This window comes from Diceros bicornis, chromosome 4 (genome assembly GCF_020826845.1).
Source record: "Diceros bicornis minor isolate mBicDic1 chromosome 4, mDicBic1.mat.cur, whole genome shotgun sequence".
NCBI lineage: Eukaryota > Metazoa > Chordata > Mammalia > Perissodactyla > Rhinocerotidae > Diceros > Diceros bicornis.
Genome location: NC_080743.1, coordinates 75,195,073 through 75,211,734, shown reverse-complemented (window position 1 = coordinate 75,211,734; position 16,662 = coordinate 75,195,073).

The following is a 16,662-nucleotide window of genomic DNA, read 5'->3' as shown; positions in this document are numbered from 1 at the left end:
ACGATGTTAGGTAAATATTAGCTATTATTGCTATTGGGATGAGAATAGGAAGAAAAAAAAGGTGAGGAGAGAAGAACGGAGGAAAGTGATGGCTGGCCCTATTTATAGCACTCAGTTCCATGCCTGGCAGAGACAAAGCCCTCCGTGCTTATGTCTTGATTAAAGAATAGATGCTTAGATAGCACCAATTCTTTGCTGCATTTGCTATATGTCACTTTTAGTCATCTAAGCTACCCTGGTCACATGCTATCTTGGTGGAGTGAAATGTTCTAAAGCATACTGAGATAGGAAATGACACACTGACAATCTCCTGTTTGTCACTTCTGGAAGGAGACTGAACAGGTAAGAAAAAAAGATTGTGAACTGGTCAAGAGAATCAGCCTAAATTCAATTTTAGGACCTGACACCAGTGGCAGCTACTTCTGCTGCTTCAGATCCAGATGCTGGAGCTCATCTGCTTCTCCATCCTTGTTGATCTCCTGGTTCTCCATTCAAAGGTGCCCTGGGGCTCTTCTGTAAAGTTCCTGGGAAGCTTTCTCCTCCTTCTACAACTTGCTGACTTTTGGGGAGGAGCCTACAACTGGATAGGATGTAAATAGAAACTACGGGAAAGTTAAGTGACATTACCACTTCCTGGAAAAAAAATTTAAGGGAGGATTTTTAAGATACATGGCAATTTACTCTGAGAGGTGTGTTTCAAAAACAAGCTTCTAAAGCTGTTCAAGGGAAGCATTCATGGATTACACATTATAACACCCTTGAAATTCAGTAGTTATCAGCTCAAGTCTCATGGGATAATAGATTGGGTAACTTGCCTCTTTGCTAAACTATTCTCTTGTATATCACCTCTTTCCATTTTCCTCTTACACAAAGCATCATTGCACATCAACACAAAAATAATTCAGCATAACATGCCAGGGGGAGAAGCATTTTTTCCACTTTGACCTAAACTCTCTCTCCCCTCCAATAAGCATCTGGGGAAATGCCCAACCTCTCAGACTCTGTGCTAAAATGAGAAATTGCACATAGGAAAGACAGTATGTGAGGCACATCCATATTCAAAGCGTGACTCTGTTGGACAGGTCAGTTCTTCTGGGGTTCAACTCACTTCCACCTCAACATACCCTGCGAACTGTAGCCAAGATGGCAAAGCTATTGCTATTCTGCATCACAGCGAAGGGATTTTCAAAGAAAGGTGACTTTGAAGGATTCAAGGTGAAAGTCACTGTCAGCTGGCAGAACTGGCTGTTTGCAGAGAAAGAATTCACTAGGGGATATAAGAAGGGTTGGGGGCTTTAAGTCCTTGATATGGGTAAGCTTCCCATCTCAGAGAAACAGGTCGTCCTGCTAATTATCTGTCATGTCACCCTGGCTCTCCATAGAAACAGATAATTTCCTTCTCTAGGTTTTTCAAATCCATTTATAGTTGTGAAAAACCCTTCCCACCCTGTCTTTCAGAGATTCTGGCAACAAAAGCAAAGGTGCTGACCACTGGAACAATTTTCTTCAAGGACTTTTGAGTATGTTAATATCTTTGCAGGAAGGCAAATATTCTAACTCAGTCACAATAATACCTTTAAGTGAATAGATGCTATTTTATGGTTTCTAGCTACCTGGAGGGGGAGGGATGAAAATAGAGCTAAAGGCAAACTTACTCAAGGGGAATAATATAGTGATTCACGAGACCTGGGTAAATGTTGCTCATAGGATTTGGACCGTTTTGCGCAAGAGGCAGCTAACACCAAATACTCTAATAATCTAGATTCTGTTATGTGCAAACACCTTGAGTCATATCACACAGTGTAGAAATAAGAGAGAAATCACAGTAAGAGGAAATGCAGGGAGATGTCACCAAGAAAGGCCTGGCTTCTGGGAGGCCTAATAAGACTTTGTGAATTCATCCAAGTCTAGAGACCACCTCTCAGCTTTACAGGTTCAGAGACTCAATTTTGTCAGTTTCCTAGAGTTCATCAGGGAGACAATATTTACCATCAATAATAATAGAAGAGTATTCAATACAACTGTGCCTGTTGTGTGTCCGTCACGATGTTAAGGGATGGCAGAGTCCAGTGCTGAGGAGAGAGTGAGTCCTTGAGGAGATAATCTGGGTACTATTTATGTCTGTAGCTTCAGTGTCCAGCCCATTACCTGGTCCCTGAATACATTTTGCTGGATGGCAAATGACCACTCAGTGACTGAAGGATTTGCTGCCTGGTTGGGTAGATGAGTGAGTAGATGGGGGTAGATGGGTAGAGAGATGAGAAGCAGGCAGAAGAGAGACAGAGTGAGGGAAAGGGACATAGCAATGGTCCTAGCTGACATTTATGGGACAGCACTATGTGTCCAGCACTGTGCTAAGTGCTCTTGCGTGCTTTAATCACTAAACCCTCGAAACAACCCCAGGAGGATGGAGAGGTTGTATTTTCCATTTTACACAAGAGGAAACAGGTTTAGGGGAAGGTAACCTGCGCAAGGACACCCAAAGTAAGTGGTAGAGTAAGAATAAACTCACAAGAGACTAAGGCATAAAAGAATTTTTCTTAGGGCACAATGAGAACTAGAACTTCTAAGTTGACACTACACTTGCATTCTCTGGCAAGTGTAGTCTCTCCCTCTGGACAAGCTACACAGGAAGCCAACTGCAATTAGAAATGTTCTTGAGGAGGTTAGCCTGAGAATGAGGAAGTGTCTATGTGGTTTAAATGTCTAATATTGTCTAGTGCCTCCCTACATGTCCGTCATAGGGGTACACTTGCCAGACGGATCAAACCCTCATTTAACCCTTCAGAGCACCTTCTGTCCTGGACAATGCTCGGTTGGATGGCTGTATGTTCTATGCTTCTATTGCTCGTCTTTTAAATTTACACTACCTTGAAAATCAGAGACCCTTGAAGACCATTTTAGATATTTCTACTCTGATACATTTTGTGGGGAAAGTGTAGTTATCAACAGCTACTCTTGTTCCCCTCAGTTTTCAGTTCCTGGGGCGCACTTCAGTGTCATCTAAAGTTAGCACTAGGTAGATGGTGGGGCAGCGGGAAGGAAAGTGACTTGCTTAGCTGGATAGGGCTGAATCTCCTGATCCCAGCCTGGTGCTTTCCCACTGTTACACCCACTGGTTGAGTGAATTAATATCATTTCACAGAATCTTATATCCATCAAATTAAAGTTGTTTTTAATGAGATGTGTCATGGTTTTTTAAATGCTCCATGAATTTAGTGGAACATGGGATTTCTCAGCTCTAAAGTCTTTATGCCTGCTCTCTCTGATCTGCCCCAGCCAGGAACCTGCCCCCAGCCTGGGGGCCCCCGGCACTGGTCTGCTGAGTCTGAGTGGGTCTCTGTCTCATGGCGTAAGTACTTTGCAAACCCAACTATAGATTATATACATGACTCCTCCTGTGAAATAAACAGACACCATGTGGACACGTCTCTTAAATCCACATACCTTTCCAGTATGTCTATTTTGACAGCAAAATGTCAAGATTACTAGGCCTTCTGGATACCTGTCAGTCCCAGAGTTAATCATAAACTCTCCCTGATGTAGCAAGACTCTTCCACATGCCCTTCCTAACCTTGCAGGACTTTAAAGGCAAATTGATGACACCAGAAGTTCTGGGGAGGCTGAGAGTGTCTTCTGAGATTTTTTCCCTGTGAGGAACTAGATGAAAACATGACTACCATGGGTAAAACTGATGGGTCACTTTTTGCAAAAAACAAGGAGCTATTTAAAAGAACTTTTCCTCCTTATGGAAGAACAGAGTCCATTTGTTTCATGATAGGTATTAACAAAAGAAGCCATCCCCCTCTCCACTCCCCCACACGCACATAAACACGCATACATACACACACACACACACACACACACACACATGCACCCACACACGCACACACATGCATACACACACACACACACCTGCAGTGAAAAGCCTGAAAACTAATCAAGGTGGGCCTCACATAGCTAAATAGGCCTGCCATGATTTTTTTCCATATTTTTTCTATTTCTGGGTAATGTATCCCATAAGCTCTCCCAGTACTTCATTATCTGCTTATTTTCTGTTTGATTCACCCTCCTTCCCTGGCTGGCAATTTCACTGGCACAGCTCAAAATTACTTGTAATAATTTCTTTTAACTCATTTGAAAATACTTCCCCTTCCCCAATCCCTTCATGCTAGACTTGGCTTTCTTCTAAACTAATCTCTGTGGTAGCAAATTAAGGTCAATATATATTAAATATACCACCAATCAGAGTTTATAATGAGAATTCTTCCCTTTATTAGTTTTGCTTTAAATTAAGTGGAATGATCAATGGGAAGAACTCAGAGCATTGAGATCATGGTTTAAATTCTCCCAGCCAAGAACAAGGAGGGAGTTATTGCATCAAGATGGTGGACCTTCAGACATTCCTATGTTAGCACAGTCTGAGCTAAGTTGCCTTATAGTGAATAAACACTCCTAACCTGTCTATGGGTCTGGGATAGACCTGCTCCTAATATTTATAGGACCCCAGGGCAAAAGTACCACATGGAGGCTCACATGCCATATGTCTCTGTATTTAAGTGTTCTAAATCAAGATAACAAACTGTTAAATAAAATGTCTGCATTGAGAATTATATCTAAGTAATAACCTGAAGCAGGTTTACATTTAGAATTCTCAGATTCCTTAGAGTTCTCTTCTGGCACATGGTGGCCTGGGGACATAGGAGGGCCTAGCCCCCAGCCTGTGGTCTTCCACCTTTTTCTTTCCCCTCCTGGTTCTGACTTGCACTGCAAGGGCCCTTGTGAACCTTCATGTGAACACCATAGTCTGCACATCCAAGCTCTGTCCAATCTTCACCACCAAACCTGTCTCTTCTCATCAACTTGAGGTGTGAGTAAACAGAAGATCTGGAGAAGAGGCCTACCTAGGTTCTGGCAGTGAACTGCAAGCTAATTGGGTAGGAAATTGGGGGGAGTGTCTAGGTACTCTGAGTATGGTCTAGATAGATGGGGGTGGGGCACACACACACTTTAGGTAGACATGTCCTCTCAGCCCTGTGGACTCCTTACTCCATGGAGTGAGGAGCTGTTGGAGGAGTGGGACAAAGAGGTATCCTCTAAAGTGTGGGGCCCAGAGTAGAGGCCCCTCTTGTGTTCAAAGGGTAGCATTGGTGTTAGAAACTTAGTGGAGTTTAGAGAAGTTAATGTAAGAAGAATCAGAGCTGATGCCAAATTGTTACTTTAAGGATATTTCCATCTTATTTTTATTAAGTAGTTTCCATTATTATAAACAATAACCATTTTTATTAAATTAATAAACCTTAAACACTCTCGAGAATTCTCATAAATCATTCAGACTGTTGCTGTCTTAGCTAGAAGAAACAATCGCCCAACTCTGTAGCATCTGCTCCTCTCCTATACCTGTTCAACCCAGCCCATGTCACTCACAATACGTTCACGTGCACACACAAACACACACCGAATGTCAGAGGCGAGTTTTAACCTGAACTGAGCCTTGGAAGTGTAACTCATATAGTAAATATTTCAGAGCTAGAAGCACATAGAGAAATCCTCATATCCAACCCTGTCCCTTTGTTTAGGGTAAGAACTGAGGTCAAGAGAAGGGAAGTGACTTGACAGCCAGTTTTGTTTACTGACCCTGATGTCTTCAGAGCTCACTGTGACTGTGAAACCAGGAATATTGGGGCCGAAAGAATCAATTCCGGGAGAAGAAAGTAGGCAGGTGTCCCTTGACCTGTGGCTAATTGGGGTGATCCACTAAGAAATCAACTCCTTTTTTCCCCCTGTTTTAGAGAACTTTTGTCTACTCTTGGGGGAGGTTAATTAATCAGAAAGAATGAAAATGCTTTCACTTGACTCTAGAGAGAGGAGATAGGCTAGCATGTCGTTAAGAACTGAACCATTCTTATCCCAAAATGAAGGTAAAGACTTTAAAAAAATCAGAATTAATAATAAAAATCGCCAATTTTAAGAGTACATTTTGATGAGATTTGACACATATTTACAGTCTTAACTACAATCACAATCATGACACAGACCATTTCATACCCCCAAAGTTCCCTCCTGTCCTTTTGCAGTCAATACCTGCATCTACCCCCAGCATCCGTCAAGCCATCAGCTCTTTGCCACTATTGTTTTGCCTTCTCTCGAATTTCATATAAATGGAGTCATATAGTATGTAGATTTCTGTGTCTGGTTTCTTTCGCTTCTGAGATTCGTCCATATCGTTGCGTGTAAGAGATGTTCATTTTTAAAATTGTTGTGTAGTATTTAATTATACGGATATAGCACATTTATTTATTCATTCACCAGTTGATGCACATTTGGATTCTTTCCAGTTTTTGACTGAGAAAGAAAGAAAGAAAAAGAAGAGCATCCCCTGATAATTGAAAGCTGGCCTGGCACTCATAGCTAGGTCATGTTATTCTCCTATAGGATGTAAACATTTCACTAAATACAAACCTCAGACAAGGTTACTTTGAGACCATGATAAGATGAGACAAAGCAAATCTACTTCATAATTTTGGTGAAGTGTAGACGAAAACAATGTCATTTGCTTCCCACAAAATACCAACCATCCCTTCTCTTGGCTAAAATCAATGGCTACTACTTCTTTACTAATTACAGCTGTGTGCCCATCTGCTCTCTCTGTAGTTTTATTATTCAGATACCCAATTGTAGAATTGCCTTCACTTTCTGACAGCTCCAATATCGAGTCAACCCTGCTTCCTCAGGCTACCCCCTCAGTCACCCAACCAGAATCCAAATCCTGTGAGAGTTTCTTTCTAAGTCCCTCTTACTGAGATTCCCCAAGGTTCTACATGGTTTGTGTTCTCCCTCACTGCAATGAGCAATAAACAGAGCTTGTTCAACTACAGATATGTTCCTGGGGATTTTTGGCAGGAGGGCTGTTACTTTAAATATTCATGCACAAGTCGTTGTGTGTATATGTGTTTTCCCTTCCTTTGGATGAATCTAGGGGTGGAATGGTTGATTGTGTTGATAAGAATATGCTTAACAGTATAAGAAATTGTCAAATTGTTCCTCAAAGTGATTGCAGCGTTTTGTGTTCCCATCAACAGTGTATGAGAGTTTCGGTTGCTTCACATCCTCCCCAGTACTTTATGTTTTCAGTCTTTTCAATTTAACCACTTCAGTGGGTGTGTCCTGGTATTTCACTGTAGTTATAACTTTCATCTCCCTGTTCACTAGTGATGTTGAGTATCTTTTAACATGCTGATATGCATTCATATACCTTCTTCAGTGAAGTGACTTCAAATTATTTGCCCCGCCCCCTTTTTTTTTGGTAGGAAAGATTGGCCCTGAGCTAACATCTGTTGCCAATCTTCCTCTTTTTGCTTGAGGAAGATTGTCCCTGAGCTAACATCTGTCCCAATCTCCCTCTAATTTGGATATTGGACCCCGCCACAGCATGACTTGATGAGCGGTGTGTAGGTCTGTACCCGGGATGTGAACCTGAGAACCCTGGGCTGCCGAAGTGAAGTGTGTGAACTTAACCATTACGCCACCGCACTGGCCTCATTTTTTAATTGTTTTGTTTGTCTTTAATTGTGTTCCAATAATTTTTAGAGTACTTTATATATTTTGGATTCAAATATTTATCAGTTATATTTTGCAAACATTTCTCCTAGTCTGTGATTTACATTTACATTTTCTTAGCAATTTATTTTGAAGAGCAGACTTTTAAAATTTTGATAATATCTGTTTTATCAATTTTTTTTTTTTTGGTTTGTCCTTTTTGTGTCCTAAGATAACTTTGTTTACCTAAAGTGATAAAGATTTTCTCCTATAATTTTTCTAGAAGTCTTTAATATCCTGTACATACTTTGCACCTACACCAACAACTGATTTTATTTCATATTAACCACATTTTAATTGATTAATAGCCCCATGTGGTTAGTGGTAACCATGTTGGACAGTTCAAGGCTTGAAGTGTGTCTATCTTACTGATCTTTTCAAAGAATCAGCTTATAATTCTTTGATTTTCTCCACTTCTGTCCTGTTTTCAGTGTCACTTATTTCTCCTCTCCTCTTTTCTATTTTTACTTTTCTGCTACTTTGGGTTTAATGCTTTCTTCTTTGCCTGGTTTCTTTTTCTTTCTTCTTTTGTTTTTTGCTTGAGGAAGATTGTCCCTGAGCTAACATCTGTGCCCATATTCCTCTATTTTTGTATATGGGATGCCACAACAGCATGACTTGATGAGTGGTATGTAGGTCCATGCCCAGGATCCTAACCCATGATCCCTGGGCCACCAAAGTGGAGCATGCAAACTTAACCACTATGCCACTGGGCAGGCCCTTGCCTGGTTTCTTAAAGTATTAAATTTATATAATTGATTTGAGATATTTTTTTCTTTTCTAAGCTCTATCCATAAATTCTGATATATTTCACTTTGATTTACACACATTTCAAAATATATTCTGATGTTTCTTTTAATTTCTTCTTTTATCCATGTGTTATTTAGAACTGCATTTTTTGCTTCCAAATATTTTGGAGTTTTCTAGATAGTTCTTTGTTATTCATTTCCATTTTCACTCTGTTGTCAGAGAACATATGATTTTACTTTTCTTAAAGGTGTCAATGCATGTTTTATGGTTCAAAATATGGTCTATCTGGTGAATGTTCCAGGTGCATGTGAAAAAAAAAGGAATATTCTACTGTTTTTTGGTGGAGTAATCTATAAATGCTAATTAGGTCATGTTTGTTGATGCTCAAGTGTTCTATGCCCTTATCTGCATGTGTGTGTGACTAGTTATTCTATCAGTTACTGAGAGAGGAGTGTTGAAATCTTCAACAATAATTATGAATTTGTCTTTTTTTTCAGTTCTATAAGTTTTTACTTTATGTATTTTGAAGTTCTGTTGTTACGTGCATACACATTTAGAAAAACTATGCCCGTATGATGAATTGACCTTATTATAACTATGACCTATCCTTCCTTATCCTGGTAAAATTTCTGGTTCTGAAGACTACTTTGTGTGTACTAATGTAGCAATTCAAATTTTCTTTTCCTTAGTGTTTGTAGAGTATATCTTTTTCATCCTTTTACGTTTAACCTGTGTCTCTCTATATAAGATAGGTTTCTTATAGACAGCATAGTTGAGTCTTGCTCTTTTATCCATGCTTACAATATCTGCCTTTAAATTGTGGTGTTTAAAGCATTTACATTTAATGTAGTTATCAATATAATTGGGTTTAAATCTACCATCTTGCTATTTCTTTTCTATTTGTCACATCTATGGTTTGTTCTCTTTCTCTCTTTTCCTGTCTTCTTTTGGATTAATTGAATTTTAAGAAATAATTTCATTTTACATGCACTGAGGGTTTCTTATGCATAACTCTTTGTTTTATTTTTTTCGCAGTTGCTCTAGAGTTGCAATATATAGATTTAACTTATCACAGTCTACCTTTAAGTAATATCACATCACTTCAAGTATAATGTAAGAATCTTACAATGCTCTCTCTCTTGTTTTTTCTGCTATTTTTGTCATTCATTTTACTTTTACTTATGGTAAAGGCCACACATTGCATTGTTATTATATTTCCTTTAAATTGTAAATGATCTATCAAGGAGATTAGAAAATGAGATAAAAATTTTTTTATATTTAATTCCATATTTACCATATATTGTTGCTGTTCATTCTTTTATGTAGATTCAAGTTTGTTTCTGATATAATTTTCTTTCTGCTTGAAAAACCTCTTTTACCATTTCTTGTAGTACAGGTTACTTGGCAATAAATTATGACAGCTTTTGTTTGTCTGCAAAAATGTTGATTTCACCTTCATTTTTGAAATATATTTTTCTTGGATATAGAATTCTAGGTTGATAGTTTCTTTCAATACTTAAAAGATGTCTTTCCATTAGCTTCTCCAGTTATAGTTTCTGATGATGACTCTACTGTCACTTTTATCTTTGTTCTTTGTACATATGTGTCTTTTTCCTCCTCTGGTTTTCAGCAATTTCCTCATGATGTACCTTGAGGGTTTTCTTTATGTTTTTCTGCTTGAGTTTCTTTGAGCTTGTTATAGCTATGTGTCTATATTGTTCTTGAAATTTGGGAAACTTTTAACCATTATTTCTTCAAGTATTTTTCTATCCGTCACCTTTTCCATTTGGGATTATTATCACACACTGATATTTTTCCGTAAATATTAATGTTTTCACTTCCTTTAAAGTTTTACTCTTTATACTTCATTTTAGATAAATTGTGTTGCTATACTTTCAAATTTGCTAATCTTTTCTTCTGCTCTGTCTAATCTGCTAATTCCACCTAATGTCTTTTTCATTTCAGATATTGTACTTTTCATCTCCAGAAGTTTCATTTGGGTTATTTTAAAATATCTTCCATTTCTCCCCTCATCATGTTCATATTGTCCTTTACCTTTTTGAACATATGAAGCATATTTATGATAGCTATTTTAACATCTTTGTTGACTAACACTATCATGTGTCATTTCTGGGTCTGTTTTAATTAATGAGTTTTCTCCTGGTTATGGTTCATAGTTTCCTATTTCTTGGCATGTTTTTGATTAAATACAGATAGTGTGAATTTTATTCTTTGGGGGCTGGATTTTTGTTATATTATTTAAAGAGTGTCATTCTTTATTCTGGCTTATAGTTAAATTCTTCAGATCAGTTTGATCTCTATAAGCCTTGCTCACAAATATTCTAGGGAAAGTTTAAAGCAGCCTTTGTTGTAGTGTTAGTTTAGTTCCACTACTAAGGCAATTCCCTCCTGAAGACTTTATCCAATGTCCCGTGTATTTGAAGTCTTTCCACTCTGGTTGGTATGAAAATAAATTATTCTCACCCTTATTTGATCTGCAGATGTTGTTCTGCCTACTGTGTTCTGGTGGTTCTTTCTCCAACTTCGGGTAGCTTTCTCTCATGCGTACTCGTAATGGTTATCAGCCAAAGACTCTAGGAGACCATTCTTCGGGTCTCTGGAGCTGCCTCTGTGAATATCTCCTCTACTGTATTTTTCCTTGCAAATTCTAGCCACCTTGGTCTCCCTGAACTCTAATCTCCATGTCTTCAACTCAGCAAGACCATTGGGCTTTAGTTGGGTTCCCCTACCTTGAACAGTAGCCTGGAAATTGCTTCCAGGCAGTAATTTTATGTAATCATAGGGACTACCTCATTTATTTTTTTCCTCTTGGGCCTCACAGTTCTGTGCTACCTGTGTTTCAATGACTGAAAATATTTTTTTTCTAGGTGAGTAAATCTGGTCCTATTGTTCCATCATAGTCAGAAGCAGAGGTCTTTGGTAAACAATTTTTGAGTGATCAACTTTTTCCGTTAAGCTATCTGTCATTTTCTGATTGCCAATAAAGACCTATTATTGAGGTAAAAGGCAGGAACTGGGTAAAAGGCTTGCAGGGATCAAAGTAAGAAAAGGATATTGAATTTTGGGTTTTAATCATATAGGATCTTTCTGTGTGGCCACAGGATCCTTCAGTGGACCAGAAGGGCTGAGGCTGGTAGGCTCTGTGGAGTTTCTCATGAGGGCACTGTAGCTGTGTTTGTGCTGAAAAGAGTCATCAGGTCAGGTGCCACTGTGTAACTTAGGACATTCCATCTTCACTTACCATGAGGTCTGAGCACTTGGTAGGATTTCCACCTTGCAATGTCCCAGTCACTGATTCTGGAGGATGACAGCACAGCCAATGTGATAGGTGAGGAGTCTTCCTTTCCAAGCCTATCCTCAGAAGCCAGACTAGGACATGAATGCACCCTTATTACAGAAAGAAGCCTACTTCAGAGTTGAGTTGAAGCTGTTAACTTTTTCCTTTTAAAATTGTTTATTCCTTCCTATATTGTAGCACTAGGAGAAAATAGAGGAATAAGTTAATGTATGAGACTTAGGCTTAGAATACTCTTTCTCACTTTTAGAATTAAGCAAAAGATTGACTAAGAGGTCCATTACTCCTATTGAGAAGTTCCTCAGTTCTTTTTGAAGAATTTAAACATTTATCACCTTCAAACTTGAATTTTTTTCTCCTTTCTTTATATTCCTAATTGTTTCATAAAAGAATTGAGCCTGCTTATCTATGAATATATTTCTGATCTAATCTATTAGTTAGTGAATTAATTTAAGTTAGTTCTATGTCTTATTTATCTATTTATGTAGGATCGTCTCATCTATATTATAGATGAGGCTATTATGACTCATTTGGATTAAAAGAAAACAGATCTTTGTTATGTCAAATTACCCTAATTTACAGGATTTTTAGTCATGGTAATAAGAAAGTTAGGAAGACAGGAAACCTTCTCAAGGACCATTCAGTCTAACTTCAAGGGGAATAAGAACATACTTTAGGATAAACTGTAGTTATGACAACCAGATATTATATTCTTGGTAGCCCTTTGATCCTCTACTGTTCCCTACCCAACTGCTCTGCCATTATAGCCATGATGTGCCTCAGCTTCTCTCTGTCTTTGCTTCTGCTTTTTTTCCTTCTATGGATTGACTATCTCTTCTTTCTCACTTATAGCTTCCGCTTATTTATGGCCTTACTGCATCATAGCTTCTGCTTCTTGCTTTCTATCTACATGTATCTCCTCTTCTGCCCTTCTCTATTGTCTGTTTAATCTTTCTATGTTATTATTGGGCTGAGATCTCATTCTGGGTTGCATCATTGGCTGCTGATGAGACGGCTGCTTTGAAACAAGTACCTATCCTTGGTCCAATCGCTTGTAACCATGTGGCACTAACCACTTAGAAAAGTGCTGAGATTATTGAAGGCACTGTGAAATATTCCAGAAGAGGGAAATATAGATGTTAGATTTCTTGTATTGCCCGCACAATGTGTAGATGTCAACTAAATTATTGTTGAATGAGTGAATTAATTAAATAATAAATCTATTCTACTTTGAGTAGATGAAGAGCACTTGGCTAATATCCTTTATGCTTCCATTTTATTTTGTCTCTGTCTGTCTTTCTCCCTTTATAGATTTTCCTCTTCTCTTTTCTCCCTTTATAAGTCAAACTGAAATTGGGCAACTCCAAGCAGAGCAGATCCTTTATTGTTGAATGAAGTAAGGTGTTTCATTTTTCACAGCATCCTATCTCCTGGCTGCTGAGTGCCTCATTCTTCACTTGCTTCATAGAATGGCTGTGAGGATGAAATGAGATCTTTTATCTAGATTCACCAAGCTCAGTGTCTGTGCCATTAAAAGTGCTAAATATTGGTTGGATATTATTTTTTATGCTCCTCATGATTGGTTCCTCAGTTAGGCATATTCCACACTCCAAAATTACTTTTTAAGAAGTGCTCCCTTTCCTATCAGGAGGTCTTCCTTGTTTCTGTGCCATCAATAGTGCTGTAATTATAATTACATTAGTAAATCAGGCAAAATAATCATATTATGAGGTTAGTAATTTATTTCCTCCTCTTCATAAGATTTTTGTCTGTAAAAGAAGATTTTGTTAACTCCAAAGATTAAACTGTAAATGTATATACCTTTAACAAACATGAGTTGAGTAAGGGGCGTCTCTTTCATGAACATTCAAAGTTAGGAAAATGCAGTAGGAAATACTTATTTTGGCTTATTTGGCTTTCTCAATTCAAACACTGAACGAATCTAGGAAATAATGTTAGAGTCAGATTTAATTTCTGCAACTCCTAGAAGTCAAGGACCAGGACTATGCATTATATTTATTGAAAACCATCAGCAATCACATACTTAAAAAACAGTTATAACAGGGGCTGCACCTGTTGCGTAGTGGTTAAATTCTGCATGCTCCACTTTGGTGGCCCAGGTTCAGGTTCGCTGGTTTGGATCCTGGATGCGGACCTACTCCACTCGTCACCCATGCTGTGGCAGCGACCCACATGCAAAATAGAGGAAGACTGGCACAGATGTTACCTCAGGGCTAATCTTCCTCAAGCAAAAAAAAGAGGAAGATTGGCAATAGATGTTAGTTCAGGGCGAATCTTCCTCAGCAAACAAAAACAACCAAAAACCAGTTATAACAACTAAGTCACAGCATTGCAGTGAGAAATCATTTCCTGTTTTAGAGAGGGGTGAATGAAGGCCTGGAGATTCTCAGTCAATCTAATTGATGAAACAGAATGCGAATATGGACCCTTGTTCCTAGACTACTTTTGTTGGCCCTGGAGTCCCTACTTATTTATGTTTTCAACCATGCAGTGAACACTCTTGTTTGAAGTTCGATAAGAAAGTGGGCACTGGTGGAGCTGAGTTGCCAAATGCCATGAGCCCCTGGAGCATTTACGACTTCTCAGAATATAGCCACTTTTTTTTTCCTCGTTTGAGGGATAAGCTGTAGGCAAACTTCTGCTTGGCTCTCATATGCAACTGCTTGCTTTTGGGACATCTTGCTCACTAGTCTTTTAGCAGTGTTGCAGCAGGCTGTGCAGCCAAGCAGAAATACCACACTCTTTGCGAAAACCCAAGGTCAGCACAATTTCTTCCCAGGGAAATTGTAACCTTTTGTGTTGAGATTGGGATGTCTGGGTTAGAGAAGGGGAGAGAAAAACCAGTTTCTGTGTTCCCCAAATCCCTTATCTCTTTCCAGAGCACCAGCGCTAAGATCACAAGTTCATTCTTGGCAGACGGCAGTCTGCCATCTCTGCGGGCTGCTGAGAGAATGCTGTGTGGTTTGCGAGTGACACTGCCAGGAATATTTACTTCTAAGTGATGTATGCTTTTGGGTTTCCTGACATCCTGCTCTTGCCTCTGTGCCTTTTTGTTCACTCATTCTGTGTGGAGTGGCTTCCCTCCTCTGGACTAATTCCTCTCCATCCTCAAAGACTCAATGCTTTCCCAAACTTCACACTTCACATGGACCTCTTCTCCTCCACCAATTCTAGGTAGTTGAACTTCTTTGCTCTTGCAGCCTCCTGTGTTTGCCTCCAACCAAGAGAGCACATAGGACTGTATTAAAGTCTTCCATTTACGTATCTGTGTCTCCCATTGGTCCATGAGAGCAGGGACGATGTTTTATTCATCACTGTGTCTGGAGGGCTCAGGGTTTACTTTAAAAGCTTTGGCATCAGACATCTGGATTCAAACCCATTCTGTCTCTTACTATCTTTATGAACTTAATTTCCTCTTCTATAAAATGAAGATAATAATGCCTTGAAGGTTGATATAATTTAAAAGATATATATGTAAGTTCTTTAGCTTGTTATAGGGCCTTATTTTTTATTGAATAAATGTTTACTGAGCATCAAGGCCCTTTTTGAAGGAGAAAACATGTCACAAAAGATATAAAGGTTGAGGAGGATGTAAGAGAGAAGAAAGTGTGCATAGTAAAGCAGCCAGCCTTTGGGTGACATGGGCACAGGAGATGGTGGTGGGATGTTTTGGGCTGATTCTAAATGTATAGGTCTGCCAGGTCTTTCGTGGTGCAAGTAGACTGGCGGAGCACCTTCTTATTAGCCCCAAGCTTCTTCTCCAGTGTTGTCTCTAACCCCCATGCCCCCCTCCCCGGTGCATGACCCTGACTCATTACCTGGGATTAGCAGGTTTTATGGACAGACATGGTGTCAGAATAAAGTCTTAGGAGAAAGAATCTTTCTCTTTTTGTTCAGATCAAAGCTTAGGCCATATTAGCTGGACTCTGACCTTTTCTTAGAAGACTTGGAATGGTTCTGTTTGTTCCAGTGGATTTCCAGTTGCACAGAGACATGTTAATCACATACGCCTATTTCATGTCTCACCTTTCTGGAGGGAAAAAAAAACCATGAAGATTTTGTTAATCCATGAGCATGCTTGAGAAAGCATCAATTTAGATGGCAAGATTGTTGAGGTGGGAGATGAAGTAGTGGCTCTCAGTGTGCTGCTTCTTTAGACACTCATTGAATAAGCATTCCTTGATGATTTCTGGCATGCTAGCACAAATTTTTTCATATGATCTGTTTCTCTTAATGTTTACTACATTTGAGATCCATATTATTATTGCCATTTTGTAGAAATAGAGTCACAGAAGTAAAGTGACTCACCCAAAGGCATACAGGAAGTAAGTGGAAGAACCAGGATTTGAACCCAGGTCTGTCATGAACTGTCAAGTTTAGCTTCTCCCCCTTAACCTCTGTTGTTTCCCCCGTGTTGCAAAATACTTTCCCCAAAGAAGTACAAATGCTGAGATCAAGTACAACCCTCAATTTCATATATTTGGGGAGCTATGGACTCACCTGTGAATCTGACAGAAGCTATGCTCCTTCCTCCTAGGAAAAATGTACATATGTATCAAATTTTATATTAATTTCTTGGATTAAAAGAGGCCTAAATCCCATCCATGGGCCTCAAGTTAAGAATCCCTGATCTGGTCCAAATCGTCAGTTTTACTTATGGAGAAGCTACCACCAAGAGAGGGGAAGGAAACATTTAGTCAACCACCTGGGGGTGGAATCCGGGTCTTTTAAATCTCAGTTCAGTTTTATTTTACCACCCAATGGACCTCTCACACTCACCTGTGCACTGAGAAAAAACCACACTCAGGAAAAGAATAAAAGTCAAGGTGAGGGAAGGTAACTGCTTTAATTATACAACCCCCAATTTCTGGGCCCAAATTACTGTTGGCTGTGAGGGCACTGACCTACAGAGTGGAGGCAGAGCATGCTGGTGATTTTAACTTTTTCAGGTGTTTATTAGTTCAAGAAGTCTGAAT